Below are 15,724 nucleotides of genomic sequence, written 5' to 3'. Positions count from 1 at the left end.
TCGTTTTCGATCAAAAACATAATCTATAAGAAGTTTGTATTTTTTGAAGTTTTCATTTTGGCCAAATTCAAAAAATAAATAACTATTAACAAAATGATGTTACACGTTTCTTTCATCCACAGTCCTTAAATTATCTAAAAAAAACCATCTAAACATAAAAGCCTTGTTTTTTCTGGATCTCAGAAGGTTATAAATGTGTAGTGGTTGATGAGACTGTGCAGGCAGTTTTACTGTCTGGTGTGTACGGAAGCGTAGAGCTGCCACCCAGGCAAAAGAAAAATACAAGTGTATCACGTTATAACGTGAAAGGTTTATTGTTCTAACAAGATACTTTTCCTGTTTGTACAATATACTATCATGTTTGTACAATATACTTTTCACGTTTGAACAACATAATATCACGTTATTACAATATACATAATTATCACGTTCGTACAATATATTATATTGTATGAACGTGATCCTATATTATATACAATATAATATTTATATTGTACGAACGTGATCCTATATTGTACGAACGTGATAATTATGTATATTGTAATAACGTGATATTATGTTGTTCAAACGTGAAAAGTATATTGTACAAACAGGAAAAGTATCTTGTTAGAACAATAAACCTTTCACGTTATACCGTGATACACTTGTATTTTTCTTTTGCCTGGGTGGCAGCTCTACGCTTCCGTAGGTGTGGGTAGTGAGAGGCTCACAAAGTAATTTCTGCAGAACTGGAGAAATGAGGTGGGCATGTTTTAACGAGTGGAAAGTCTCCTTTCAGTAAATCCTGCCCTTCATCACACCAAACAAAACAGTTAGGCATTAAGAGATTGCAACTCTTTTTATGCAGAAACTCTACTTGGCCAACATGACAGAGAGAACCTATCAGAATGAATTAACTAATCAATGCTCTCCTCCCATCCCGTTTCAATAAAGTGATGCACTCAGCAGAAGAGCTCTTAAAGTTTGACACGTGGAAACATGACACAGGAAATGCACAAACTCATCTTATCCAAAGACTTATTGAATTAAAATGCTGAACATATTGCCATTAAAACTTTATGTTAGTCTTGTTACTGCCAAAAGAGATACTGAGTGAATGATAATGTTTGTTGGGTGTTTAAATAAAGCCATCTTTCACAAATATGTTTATAATATCAGCCTAAAAGATGATGTGTTGAGGGAGTTTACATATGCTTTCCATTCGCTTCATATTAAACTCACTAACACATCTTACATCTTGTCATTTCCAGTGTTTTTTCATAGTAACTCTCTGTTGTCTTTGGGTCACACAGGTTTTGAAGAAAAAAAAGGTTTTCAAGCCAAAGAAGGTGTGGATTCATACAGATACCTCTGTGTTTGACAGAGTGTGATGTGAACTGAAAAAGTAAGAGCAAGTAGCAGCTGGAACAATGACAGTTGAATTCCCAGGAGAATTAGTCAGCAGCCTTGCAGCGTCGATCAGAACAACCCACAGATGTTTTAAGGAAATCAAAAAAGAAAGTCAAAAATCTAGTAATCCAGATGTGATATAATAAAGGTGTGAATAACACCATTCTCTAGTTTAGAGCGTGATGCAAAGGTACTCGGAAATATTCTAAGCTTCCTGTTACACGATACTACAGATAATAATGGATTGCATTTATATAGCGCTTTTCTAGGCACCCAAAGTGCTTTACAGTTCTGCTATTCATTCACTCTCACATTCACACAGTGGTGCAGGCAAACCACAGTTGTAGCCACAGCTGCCCTGGGGCAGAGTGAGAGAAGCGAGGCTGCCAATATCGCGCTTCTGGCCAACACCAGTAGGCGGTAGGGTAAAGTGTCTTGCCCAAGGACACAACGACCAGGACAGAGAGAGCTAGGGATCAAACTGGCAACCTTCTGTCGCGGTTCGGATTTTGAGGAAGAGACATACGACTGGTAGTAGTGGGTCAACACAGATTATTTTTATTATAACACACAGTACAGTGTGGGAAGAGCCGGACTTCTTCGAGCAGACCACTCCCCATCCTTATATAACCCTGATGACATCACAGTTAGATCTTACTGGAAATGATCACAGTTCCCTACACTCAAAAAGTTCTCCTTATATAGACATCAGCTGCTACTTTAGAGACAAACAAGTGTGTGATATGTTGTGCAATTGTGGGTTCAGGCCAACAAAAGTCCACTGTCCTTATCTGACTTGCTGTGGAGCGCCTGGACCTCCAGCTCCTCTGGTGCTATTTGCATGACAGAGTATAGTATTATATCTAGAATGTGTTTTATTCTGGAATAGCAGATCTACTAAGTGATCAATGATAATGCTGATGATAAACTGATGATCAGTGATGCAGACTAATGAAATAATGATAAAATAATGACAGTGCATGTAAATGATAACAAAGTGACAGTAAAATAACAGGTTTTTCTCGACACTTCCGGTTACAGATAAGCCTCCCAACCTCCTGAACCATGGTCGCCCCGATAATAAGTCACTTTTCACCACTGCTTCTATCCGGAGATGTATGAGAAAATATTTTAATAACATTAAACTTTTCGTGGTAGTCCTCACAAAAACATGCTGAGACTTGAGGAAAGAAAAACATACTAAGTCTTGGGGAAAATGCGTACCAAAGTTGGCTAAGCAACAATGGTACTTGTTGACCTTTTTTTTTTTTTTTTTTTTTTTTTTTTTTGAGAGTCTGGGTGCAGTTCCCCCCTCCAGGGGCAAGGGTACCTAGACCCGGTTAGTAGAGTACGCTTGGGGAGTGTGATCGTGTATACAGCGTCCCTTTATGTCTGTCTCCACGTCGGTTGAGTGTGAAGTACATATGAGAGCATGAGGGTGGGAATGGATGTTTGTGTCTGTGTGTGCCTGTATGTCTGTGTCTATATGTCAGGTTGGGTATCAGACGCCACCTCTCTGGGGACACCTCAGGCCCTCCAAGGTTTGGAGGCCTATCTCCACCCACCACCACTTCCCCTGCCGGTGGCGGACTCCCTCAGGTATCGGTGCGTTGGTGGTTCTTTGTATCTGGGGGTGGGTGTCCGGGTACACACCGGCTCACTCCTTGGCGGCCGCTTATTGGGGCTCGCTCGGGCCACTTTGGAGGTGGGGTGCCCCCGGCCTCTCGGCCTGGGGCTCGGTCACTCAGGCACAGCTGGCTGCCGACGGAGCTCACGGGCGCGTCACTGCAACTCCCCCTGGCTTCTGCTCCGCGGCTGCTGAATGAGCTCTCATCTGGGACTCTCCTCAGCTCTTACTGGGACAGTGGCGCGGCTGCCCCTCTGTGGGTCTTCCTTGGTCTCTTGTGTTCTGGGGGCCTCTGGATGTCTGGAGTTTTGATCTCCTCCATACCTGCTTGATACCATAGAGGACAGGGCTGTGGCTCCCCACACTCTCTAGCAGATCATTACATGGAGAAACCTTTGGAATGCAAGCATGCTGATCCACACAGGTATGCACACAGGTGTACACATGGGTATTCACAGATGCGGACTACAGCTTTCTTGGCTGCTGCCTCAAAGCACACTGTGCGCTGTCTATCTTGCGTGCTGCACAATATCGTTTATTATTTAGTAACTATTGATATCTATGACTAGCTAGTTTATTGTGATGGTGCTTTTTTTTTTAAAATTATTATTATGTTGCTCTTTGTTGTTTGCTGTCTCCCCTGTTTTTTTTGTTTTTCTTTCTCTCCATACAGGTGACCCAGGAGTTTTTTTTTTTTTTTTTCTCTCTTCCCCCCCTTCTCACCGTCTCTTCTCCCCTTTGGTTTTCTTTCTTCCTCTCCCCCTCTTTCTTTCATTCTTTCCCCCTGTCCTATTAAAAAAAAAAAAAAAAAAAAAGGATGACAAAGGATGAACTGAAGCTCCGCCATCACGTGATGTCACATGCTGCTGTTTCTGATGTCACTTCCAAAAAAAAAAAAAAAAAAAGAGAGTCACAAATACAGGTTTAATCACAACAACGGGGGATAATAAGGTCACAAGATGACATTTCAAACTGATGCATGACACAAGTCATCCTAACGACTGTATAACGAGCTCGATGTTGTTTAAAAGCCTGATAAATAAACGGTTTATTTATTTGTATGTCGACTGTGGCAAAGAGGTTGCTCTCATCTGAGGCAGAACTAAGCAGCCAGCCAACAGCTGTTTGTTATAGGTCAGATATTCACAAATAACTAGGCATGCGTATGGAAAATCTGTGTGCAAGTGAACAACATAGCATTGAGGCAAACCAATTACAGCACGTTTTCAGCTGAAGTTTGGATGGAAAAAGTGAAGGTGAAAACTGCATATGTCTCTGTGTCAACTAAAGAGGCTAATAAATACAAGCATGTAAAAAAAAAAAGAGAAGAAGCTTGGACTGAAAGTGTGAGAATATTTCCACTCCATCAAAGTCTGTACTGCAGATAGTTACCCCTTGAAAATAGCTGTCCAAACATGTATAATGTAATTAAAAGTATTTATAAAAACAACTTTGCGGTTATTTGTTGTCATTTAATCATCACAGAGTTATGTTGGCTCATACGCCACAGAACCAGACAACCCTGCCCTTTTTTTTTTTTTTTTTTTTTTTTAATAACATTAAACTTTTCGTGGTAGTCCTCACAAAAACATGCTGAGACTTGAGGAAAGAAAAACATACTAAGTCTTGGGGAAAACAAACATGCTAAGACTTGGGGAAAATGCGTACCAAAGTTGGCTAAGCAACAATGGTACTTGTTGACCTTAAAAAAAGAATTGATGCCATTTCGGGGCGACTGTGGCTCAGGAGGTTGGGAAGCGTATCTGTAACCGGAAGGTTGCTGGTTCAATCCCTGGGCTCTCTGTCCTGGTCATTGTGTCCTTGCATGGGCAAGACACTTTACCCTACCTCCTGCTGGTGTTGGCCAGAAGGACCGATGGCAGCCTCGCTTCTGTCAGTCTGTCCCAGGGCAGCTGTGGCTACAACCGTAGCTTGCCTCCACCAGTGCGTGTGAATAAATAGTGGCATTGTAAAGCGCTTTGGGTGCCTTGAAAAGCGCTGTATAAATCCAATCCATTATTATTATTATTATTTCCTAAACACAACTCAGAACTGTTCACACTTAATGAAACTGATGTAAGCCAGTTCAGAGTGCACAGCAAGCGAGGGCGAGTAGACAACAGTCACCTCTGACAATTTTCTCATACGACAGGTTCGCTTGTTGCCTGCTGTGTTTGGGTGGGCAGCTAAAAATATTAAGTGGGTCTTGGGTGAGATAGTGATCTCTGACAAAATTAAGCATAATAAAAAAAAAATGGTCTAGACTAAAATGAAGACCAGTCATTTGTTACAGCTTCATGATGACTTCTGGAAGGATGAAGACAGCAAACACTGCAGGATTTAAAATCTGCAGCTGTTTTTGTACTTTTGCTTTTTTCGACAGGTCAGTTTTTCGACAGGTCAGTTACAGAGTGCATCTGATTAATAGCACCTGGCTGCTGCTCACCCTCATGGTTCCTGTTGAAGCAGCAAGGGTGCACTTAGGTTTTCACAGGAATGTACACCTCGTCTTAGCACACCGCTCAGAGCACCAGTCAGATTTTCATAAGAGAAAGAGTAATGTAATAATGTGCATGTAATAATAATAATAATGTGCATGTAATGTGCATGAAACTTGATGAGGTCCATTTTAAGCCTTGCTCTTCAGGAAGTTGACTTCTTTCCTGTTACGGCGAGTGGGATGAGCTGTGTGGAGAAAAATCACGGAAGATCCAATTGCAGGCACTCATGGAGGTGCGAAGGAGGTTTATTGTAAAAATAAAATACAAGTAGAAAACAGCAAACGGGACTGAAGATAATCTAAACTGAGAACAACTAAACATGAACAAGAACACGAATATGAGGGCGGGTGAGCAGAGGCAGATGACGGACAACAGGGAGAACACACGGATGAAGCACGGTGGATACACAGACGGACCAGCGACTACAACATAAGAAGACACAACTTAAACACACACAGAAGAACACGGGGAGATTACAAACAGGTGGGGAACACAGCTGGAAGTAATAGGGCTAACGAGACAGGGGGAGAAGTAAAACTGAACACGCTGACATCACACATGAACATGAACCTTCAAAGTAAAACAGGAAACAAGACACACTTTACTAAGACACAGACTAGAAAGGGAGAGACAGACTAGACACTGAACTAAACCTGCAATAATAACAAAATACAACCAGAACATCAATCATAATACATATACCAGAATAACTGAAACATAGATTTATCATAATAATCAATAAAGCACCAGAGAAACAGAAAACAATCCATCATTCAAAAATAAACCAAAACATAAGAAACTCAAAATGCTGGGTCAAAATGACCCAGAACCGTGACATTTCTCCTTGTTTATTCTGTGACTTTGTATCTTCTCTGTCGTTAAATTAAAAAGTGTGTGACCCTTTGCAGGACTGAAAGAGTGCAGAGCCTTGTTCCCTCACAACACCCCTCCCCTCACAAGTTTTAGTTTTAAGTAGCACTTCCTCTGATTTTTATCAAAGCTCAAAGAACCAGAGAACAGGTAAGAAAAACATCTTGAAGCAGTCAGCATTCTTTCTGAATTTGTGATGCTGTTTGGTGTCATTTTTCTCAGCTGGTGACATGTAGAACTTCTGTTAATGAAACTCAAAACATAAAGATGCTGTGAGCTTACATGTGCAACAACAGCATTTTATTCCCTCAGCGAAACAGGAACAAAGTAGACATTAAAAGAAACAATCTTTACTGTGACCACAGGAAGGTTATAAGCATTTAGGATATAACTAATGTATTTTAATGACTTCAATTTTATGCAAATCCCTAAAATTTGTATTAGGATATTTAAAAGCAGAAGTATGTAATGAAAGACATGCAAACAAAAAAGCTTTAAAATTCAAACAGCTTCTTGACCAAAGAGCAATAACACTGAAATTACCTTTACATGCCAGCATCTTAGTTATTCCACGAGCTAGTGAAAGTTTGTGTTTTTTGTGGTTAATTAAGTAATTTAAATTAGGAAGTCAGAAAATAATAACATGTCAAATTTAAGGCTCGATACAAATACAAAGCTACTCCTGTTCTTGCTGATGTTTGGGCCGATGCTAATATTAACTCAAAGTTAGCTAAACTCTCAAACTGTGAACAATGTGCTGTATAACAAAGGAACTGGACCGAAGGCCACCTTCACCTTTCAAACACGATCACACGGAGCTTTGTCTGCTTTGCAAGCACACCTGCAGGTGTGCTATTGGCTGTATACCGTCAATTTAAAATCAACAGTGAACCTCAAATCTGTGTCTTTGGACTCTGAGAGGAAAGCTGAGCAGGCACAGTGAGCCCATTAAGACTAAAAAGGCCAAGTTCTGCATCACATAGTGTTTTGGAGTTACTACATAGACAAAGGATGTTTTATTATGGAGGAAATATGAGTAAAGTCCTCTTTGTCTGCTTTTCCACTCATCTTTAGTCTATCTCTTGTACCTGACCATTTTCAAAGGAATGCTTTTTGTTTGTAAGCCACTTCACACTGACCTATGAATCATTTAAGCATAAAAAATACACCTAACCCAAAGGATGAACCAGTGTTATGTCTACACAGCCTAATAAAACATGTCAGATCCAAACCCAAGTATGCAGAGATACCTCTGGCCCTTCAGTTGATCCATCTACGGTTCACTGAAGCCTCATCAGAAATGGTCTGAGTGGAAGTGAGGCTGTTAAGAAGCTGTTCTTAAGGAAACAAAACAGACAGAAAAGACTGAGATCTTTCAAGTTACACAAGAATTGCACTGAAAATCAGTGGAAACAGGTGTGATGGAGAAATTACTCCAAAATAGTGGATCTTATGTTGAGGTCTGGACTCTGAACAGTATTTGGTGATATCCATAGGTTCTAGACTTTAGATAGTCAATGGCCGTCTAAAGCGTGCAAAGATCCTTGTAGAGGGTTGCTTGCACCAGGAAACACTGTGCTGTGCACGTTACAGAAACAGCGCTGTAGACAGTAATGTTTTACACCAGTCTATTGACTTTTTCAGATTCTAGCTTTGGCATTTCTATCTTCCAGCCATGGCTGCTGTCTACCAGCAACCCATCCAGGTAGTGACGGTCGCCACCACTAATAAAAACTCCGGACGATGGAGCACCAACCTCTGTAATTGCTGCTCTGATATGCACACCTGTAAGTGAAGCCAGCAAATTTTACAAACAGCAGTGATTTCTGCATCAACTCTGTGCTATTTTGAAAACACAAGATGCAGGTCATGAAAGGAGACGTTAATGAAAACTGTTACAAACTCAAGGATGTCTTACATCTCTGTGAGTTTTTCTTCCCTCAAGGTTGCTATGGTCTTTGGTGTTTCCCCTGCATGCAGTGTGAGACAGTCAGTAGACATGGATGGTGCTGTGTCTTGCCTCTCCTGGACGGTTGCTGTGTGGTGTCCTACTTATTCCGCAAGTCCATCAGGGAGCGCTACAACATCCCTGTAAGGCTGGATGACCAGTAAAATTGAAAGTGAAACCTATTTTTATTGGAAATAAGAATTAAAGTTAAACTTAACAAGCCAAAAGTGAGATAATATCGCAGCCCTGTTTTTAATGTTGTATACAACAACATTTTAAACTGTTGCAACCACGACAGCTTCAGAGAGACTACATTAACTCCTGCTGCGTGATCCTCTCTCCTTCTTCTCTCCTCATTTGCAGGGTTCATCCTGTGCCGACTGCTGTCAAATATTTTGGTGTTACGAGTGTGCTTGGTGCCAGATGCATCGTGAGCTGAAAATCAGGGCCAGGCAGGCACCTGCCATCTTGACGGTGGTCACCACGCAGGTCATCCATGGATAGAATATCAACCTCGTGTGTCAAGTGCATGTCACTTTTTCTTAATTAAACTTATTTGTCATAATATTGCAATTAAAAAACATTTAGTTGTTTGTACAGCTTGAAATGAAAGCAAAGAAATGTAGCCCCTTTGTATCTGCTTTTTCATAGCATTGCAGAGGTCATTGCGAGTGCTAGCATGGTGTAGGTGATACGTGACAGCCACATTAGTTGCTTTACTTTTAGAACATTTTTATTACGAAGATGTTTGAACTTTTCATAAATGCTTTGTTAGTGCATTAAAATTGAGGATATATCATGACATAGCGTATAATATCATCACTTTCTTCCAATCGTTCCCCAACTGGGTTTAAGCTATGCTAAAATAAAGCATTCATAGACACCTGTCTAATGCATTCTTTCACCTTTTTTACACAAATGTATGAAAACATGTCTTCAAACCTTTCACCCTTTTCTCAAACCCTAAATACAAAAGCCAAAATGACCTGCATCAAAACTGTTTGTCTGTGGCCAAAACCACACAGTAGTTTTAGATCATGGTCGCCTTAGCAACGTTTAGCTCATTTATAATTAAACAGACTCTGTCTGTGCTGCAATAATTTTTACAGTCACCCACGTATTGCCTTCCTTCTCTTTCTTATGGTTCTTGGTGTGTTCTTGTTCAGCATATTGTCTGCTGTTACTGTAGTTTCTTGATGTATGTGTGGATGTTTGTATCCAGCATCTGTTTCTGGATCGCCTGTTTAAATATGCTGCATCAGATATGTTTGTCTCAACCCTTTTCATTTAGAAGTATAACAACATAAAAACATATATACTAGTGGCATTAAAAGATAAACAAATAACTGAAGACCTTCTTTGGGCAGCCCAACAGTGCCCTCTACAGTAACGTTGATGTTAGCACAGCCTCACCTTCTTTCTTTCGCCATTATTTTGTTTCTAACATTCAGTAGCTTGGGGTAAAATGAATGGTTAATATATCTCCCCATGAGGTGATAGATAGATAAATATTTCCTGCAGTATTTTATGGGTTAAAGTGTTTATAGTCATATCAACAGGCTGACAATCTTTGTACGAGCTGTTTCATTAAACCAGTTTTTATTTGTGTTTCTCCATCAAATCAAAGGCTTTGTAGAACTAGCCAGCTGCAATTCTTCATTTTTAATAGATTTATGTTGAGCATTTCACAACAGCTTTCTGAGTATGGAGGCCTACAAGTGTCAAAATGAATAAACCACATCAATCAAATTAATTAATTAAAATGGGAACTAAATAAATTAATAACGTATCAGATGATTTCAATGAAATGAACTGATATTTAATTAATTACTTAATAGTGTGTTTATTTTATTCATTTTAGTATTCGTGCCTTGGTTAACACATTCATTCTTAAGTTTTTCAGTTTCATGTAGTCCAAGCTGAAGTTTCAGCAGAAACCGATCCTTCATTTAATTGAAGAGATTTTATATGAACACAGGTTAAACTCAAGAAAAATTACACCAAGAGCAATCAAGTTTTATTAAGCACAGAGATTTTATTAGTCAGATTAAAACCTTCCCTGAGATAACAACCACCACCTGATATGTCAATGAAACCTTTAAAAAAAATCTAATTTTAAAGCTCAAGTGTTTAAAACTGTATGAAAGAAAACTAACATGGAACATGGAACCACACTTGATGGTCGGAGCTAATGACTACACTGTAGTAATGAGCTGTGCAGGGCTCTGAAAATGAAAGCAGATAGGACGCTATGCTACTTGATTCTCTTTGGCAAACTGAACTAATCCCTTCTTACGTGCAAAAAACTAAACAAACCCCAAAACCACAACAGGTCCTGAACATCAAAAGTGGTTGTATCTTATCCACGGACCACCTGAGTGGTGACCACTGATGAGTTAGCAGGCTGCTGGTTTTCCCTGATGTTCAGCTCACGATACATCTGGCACCAGGCGCATGGGTGACAGAAAATCACATTGCTGGCATCATCAACGAACGAGCCCTGCAGGATGGAGAAAAAGGAAGAAGAGAGTGAGGGAGAGGATGAAGCAATGAAGCAGAAGGAGTTACTGTAATTTAATTTAATGAAGCTGTCATGCAGGCATGTGCGGTGTGGAGTCCTGCCTGGGCCCCTCAACAATAATATTTAACTATTAATCACAATTTTGCTAAATAAAAGGATCTGGCTTGCATCAGTCACATCACTACCATTTAACCAATGATTGCCCTTGAAGGTAGAACGCGCTGGTTATGAGCCGGGAATCAACTCACAAAGAAAACGTGGATTGCTTTTGCCTCCTGAGCGTTGTGGAGTTGTAGGAGAAACACAACTTAATTGGGAGATGCAGACGCAGATTGATGCAAAGGAAACTAGGTGTACAGCTCACACTATAGTCTATAGCATATTAGCTTATTATGTAGTGGTCAGTTGTTCTTCTGTGGCAACTGATGAATTGAAATAAATGAGCATTTCTACAGGGCTTATATTTCAATAAAAACGAACTAATATACATATCCACATAATTATGGATTATTATAATTACAATATTATGAAACCCCCCCACTGTATTTTCAAAAATACATTAAGAAACAGATGATATTAGATTTATATTTCAAATATGACAAAATGCTGAATTTACAGCAGCAAAATTATTGTATCTCTACAGTTTAAACATTTAATAAGCTTTCTGCCTGCACAGAGTGGACAGTTAAACAATCACTGAATCATCATAAATACATTATTTTATTTTTATTACTTTAATATCAGAGCACTAGGAATAAATAATAGGAGAAGGATTCTGGAAGAAAACTTGTGGCCATATTGGACTGGAGAAGGTATAAAATGTCACTGTATGTGTGTGTGTCTACGTGTGCATGTTTTATGTGTATAGATTTTTTAAAATTATTATTCATGTTATAACATTGTCCAGACATGCCCTGTAAGGATATGAGGAGAAAACAGTGTCAAAAGGAGCTGTGTGAGGCTGCTAAAGGCAGTGGATCCTTCACCAGCTGGATTAAAAAGAGTAGGTAACAATAACACACGTACCAGTTGTTGCATTGCTGGTACAAACACAGCTGCAATGATTTGGTTCAATAACATTTTTCTATTATTACTTTATTACGGATTAGGTGCAAGAGTTATTCAGTTTGGATAATTAAATAATAGTTTAAAGCAATAGCAAATTGTGCCTTGTTCTCAGATGGACAGCGAGTGGAGCTCGATAGCTCAGATGAGGAGATGGAAGGAGGGAGAGAGGCAAAGAGTGATTCACAGACAAAGCCTAATTTATTTTCATCAGTTGTCTTATGATTCCATTGCTGTCACCAATCTTTGCATTTTATTTTTATCTGATAACACTTGTTATCAGCAGCAGAAGCAGCAGCCACCCCTCAACAGCAACAGTGTACACCATCAAGTAAAAGGTAGGCCATGTTTGCTTTGCATTGTCCCCACCTGGATAACCAAATATCTGAGAGTTTTTTAAAACAAGCAGCCACAGGTGCAGATTTCTTCCGTATGCAGACAAATAAGAGAGTTCAAATTTGGATACCTTTCCATTTCCTCTTTTTCTAATTTGGATGCAAGCTAGTCCCTAAAAAATGTCATCCCACTCAGTTTACTGATGCCACTGAATGATAAGGTGACTTAACCTAACTTATCTTCAGCTCGGCCTTCTGTTTTTCTGTCAGTAGTTTTGCAACCCATCCACCACAGCAGGCCTAACCATCATCTTGTAAATCTTCATTTTCACTCTTGCAGAAATCCTTCTGTCAACACTCATCTCCACCCACCCCACTCTGGCTGCACTCTTGTTTTCACCTGTGTCTGTTGCTTTGGATGGTTGAGTACTTAAAGAGGACATGAAAGAATACAAATATAAAGTATAATACCCTACTACCCTACATTCATCATCCTTCATCGTCTCTTGATTCAGTAACTTGAATATGCAAATGTGCACATTTTACTAATTAAACCCTACAGAAATCCCTATAAATTAAGGCAGCGGTCTCCAACCTTTGTTGCGCAATGGACCAGTTTATGTCCGACAATATTTTTACGGCCTTTAAGGTGTCACAGATAAATACAACAAAATAAAACCAGCACCGGTACCAAAAAAGAACATTTATTCATAACACACGGGAAAAGACTCAGGGAAACAGAGTTAACGATAAAAATGATAAAAACCATGAAAACCATAAATTTCACACCTGAGCATCAACTCTCGCGGCTCGGTACCAAACGACTCACGGACCGGTACTGGTCCATGGTCCGAGGGTTGGGGACGGCTGCATTAAGGGATGCAGTTTTGCTAATGTGAAGTTTTAACATCGAACTGTTTCTCCACCCCAAAAACAGGCATTTCTGGATCCACAAAGCAAAACAAACAATAGTGAAAACTTTAAAATGGTTCACAAACTAAGGCTAGACGTCCCAGTGGGGTCATCAATCTGTTACACACTGTTTAACATACGCCCCTCCATCCCTAACCCAGACTTACAACAATGTTGTAGCGCTTTCTGATGGACTGACGGAGTAAGCAGGACACCACACAGCAAATGTCCAGGAGTGGCATTGCGCAACACCATCCATTTTTACTGGCTGTCTGACACTGCATGCAGGGGAAACACCAATATCCGTAGCAACCTAGAAAAATACACAGAGACATTTGTGTTTCATTACTAGTTATTACATTGCACTCTGCTACCTTATTGCAAAAACAGTCAGAGAAACTGCTGTTTGTAGGATTTGAATGATTAACTTACAGGAGCTCATATCAGAGCAACAGTCACAGATGCCGGTGCTCCAATTCATTGCACTCATCCCTGGAAGAAACAAGGCAGAAACAGACACAGAGTGAAGGGTTAATGCCGTCATAAAGATTATCACTTCTAGAATATGAGAAAGGTACAGACTGGTTAAAACTATTGCTCTCAACATGCTGCTTGTGTTACAGCTGGAACTGGTCCACGTAAATCACTACAAAAACCTGGAAGCAGATGTAGAAATGATCTGCGTGCAATACAGACAAAAAAGTTTGCCAACAAGTGGCAAGGAATTTACACACAGATGTACGTACACACATGTACATGGCAAACATTATTGTTCATATATATCTTTTAATGTAATTGTCTGGTAATAGTCTGTGTGCTTTAATGGATGTTGTGTGGCTGTGTCTTCAAACCCTTTTTGAATAACTTAAAAAAAACAAGCAAATGAAATGATTAAAAACAAAGTTTTGCAATAACCTGAAAAATGTGTTGTTGTACTATAACTGCAGGTGCAGTATCTGCTGTTCAGCTGCACTCTTATATCTAACAGGCAGGTTAATGCACGTTGCTAGACCGAACCATGTGCTGCAGCCCTGCTTTCAGTGACATCGTGGAGATACATGTTCAGTAATAAGAAAATATTCCACAGCCTGCTCACACCTTTTCTTGTCATTCCTGTGACGTGTCCATGGTGCAGCTGTATAGTTGAAGTTTTCAGTACTAGTTTCAGTACTTCAGCGTCTGGCTAGACAGCTACACAATAGGACGCAGCATGAACCTTCTTAAACTGGAAACTCACTCTACTTTAATATCACCCGACTCCCAAAAGGTCTCTGTGTAGTGTGTCACAAAATGTGTCTGTGAGCTAAATGAACAGCTGCTGTATAAATAAAACCCACTAATGTGGCACACAGAAAAATAAAGGTGTAACAAAGAGAGGACAGGAGAAGAAGATAAATCATTATTTTCAAAGAGAAACTTTATAGACTGAAGAGGTCAGTTTTACATCTTCATTTTAGGGTTTCTTTATCAGATATTGGATTGGAGTGGCTTCAGAAGCTATTTGAACTTGTTTGCATATCTTTCAGTACAACCTGTCATCAGTCTCATTCTTTTAAATATCTTGCGATAAAATTGAAGGATGGTTATAACAACATTTGTTACTTAATGTTCATCCTCTCTTTTACTGACCCATGAGTAATTATGATAAGTAGACTCCAGAATTTTCTTTCTAATTCTGTGAAGATATGAAAACCTTTAAAAATCCCCCTTGTTTTACTCAGCATCACTTGAGTACACTGGTTCATCAGCTCACTTGAAAATGACTGAGAAAAACGATACAACAGTGCAGTAAGCTTCAGAAACATTGTTGAATGTTTCAAGCTGTTCATTTTTATAGAAAGTCTTTCTTACCTGGTTTCTGGTTTGGTGAACTTTGAAGAAAAATGAGATGAAGGGTAGAAAACCCAACATTTAACTAATACACACACACATAGACACACCCCACCTGTTCACACAGGGAAACACAGAATTCACGATACACAGTCATTCAGCTAGTGTAAATGTAAAATAACTAGTTTGCATGTGGTAACACAGAAACATTGTAGCAAAAGTATTTGAAATATGGATGAAAAAGATAAATTTGTCCCCGGGTAAATGTCCCCAGGCAAAAAACACCACAGTGACTAGATACTTGGTCAGACCGTCTCTTACAGAGGAAGGAAAAACCCAGTGACTGTTGTTGTTGTTTTAAAAAAACAAACAAAATATTTGACTGACACTATTTTGGTCATTAAATGGTCGTGAACAGCCACTGAACCATCTATCAGCACATTAGCATTTTCACATTCATTAACATGTTCGCTCTCACTTGTTCAATTAGGTCATGTGATGTTACCGATTAAACCTTTAGCTCAGGTGTGTTAATGTCACTTTAGTTCAAATACTCACTTAAAGCTATTAGGTGAGTCATCAAATGACAAGCTAACAAAATCTGGTAAAAAAATAAAATAAACCATCCTTAAGATGAACAGGTGGAGATGTTAAGAAACATAAATGCTTAATTTTATTAATTTTATTAAAAGGGATAGACTGTCAGGGTTCAGTGGCCCGTGACAC

The 15,724-nt window shown here is 39.4% G+C and overlaps 1 long non-coding RNA gene across 2 annotated transcripts; it reads left to right on the top strand.

Annotated features, from left to right (window-relative positions):
- The first annotated feature begins 5,667 nt into the window (after positions 1 to 5,667).
- LOC113018733 (uncharacterized) lies at positions 5,668 to 8,723 on the top strand. 2 transcript variants are annotated; one of them, XR_013902276.1, is made up of 4 exons: positions 5,668 to 6,000; positions 8,061 to 8,174; positions 8,368 to 8,478; positions 8,699 to 8,723. It is a non-coding gene; the product is annotated as an uncharacterized LOC113018733 (long non-coding RNA). The 2 variants fall into 2 exon arrangements; XR_013902274.1 differs by lacking the exon at positions 5,668 to 6,000 and having other exon boundaries at positions 6,544 to 8,174.
- The last annotated feature ends 7,001 nt before the right edge of the window (positions 8,724 to 15,724 follow it).

Source organism: Astatotilapia calliptera, chromosome 3, assembly GCF_964374335.1.
Source record: "Astatotilapia calliptera chromosome 3, fAstCal68.1, whole genome shotgun sequence".
Classification (NCBI taxonomy): domain Eukaryota; kingdom Metazoa; phylum Chordata; class Actinopteri; order Cichliformes; family Cichlidae; genus Astatotilapia; species Astatotilapia calliptera.
This window is presented reverse-complemented; position numbering and strand designations above follow the sequence as displayed.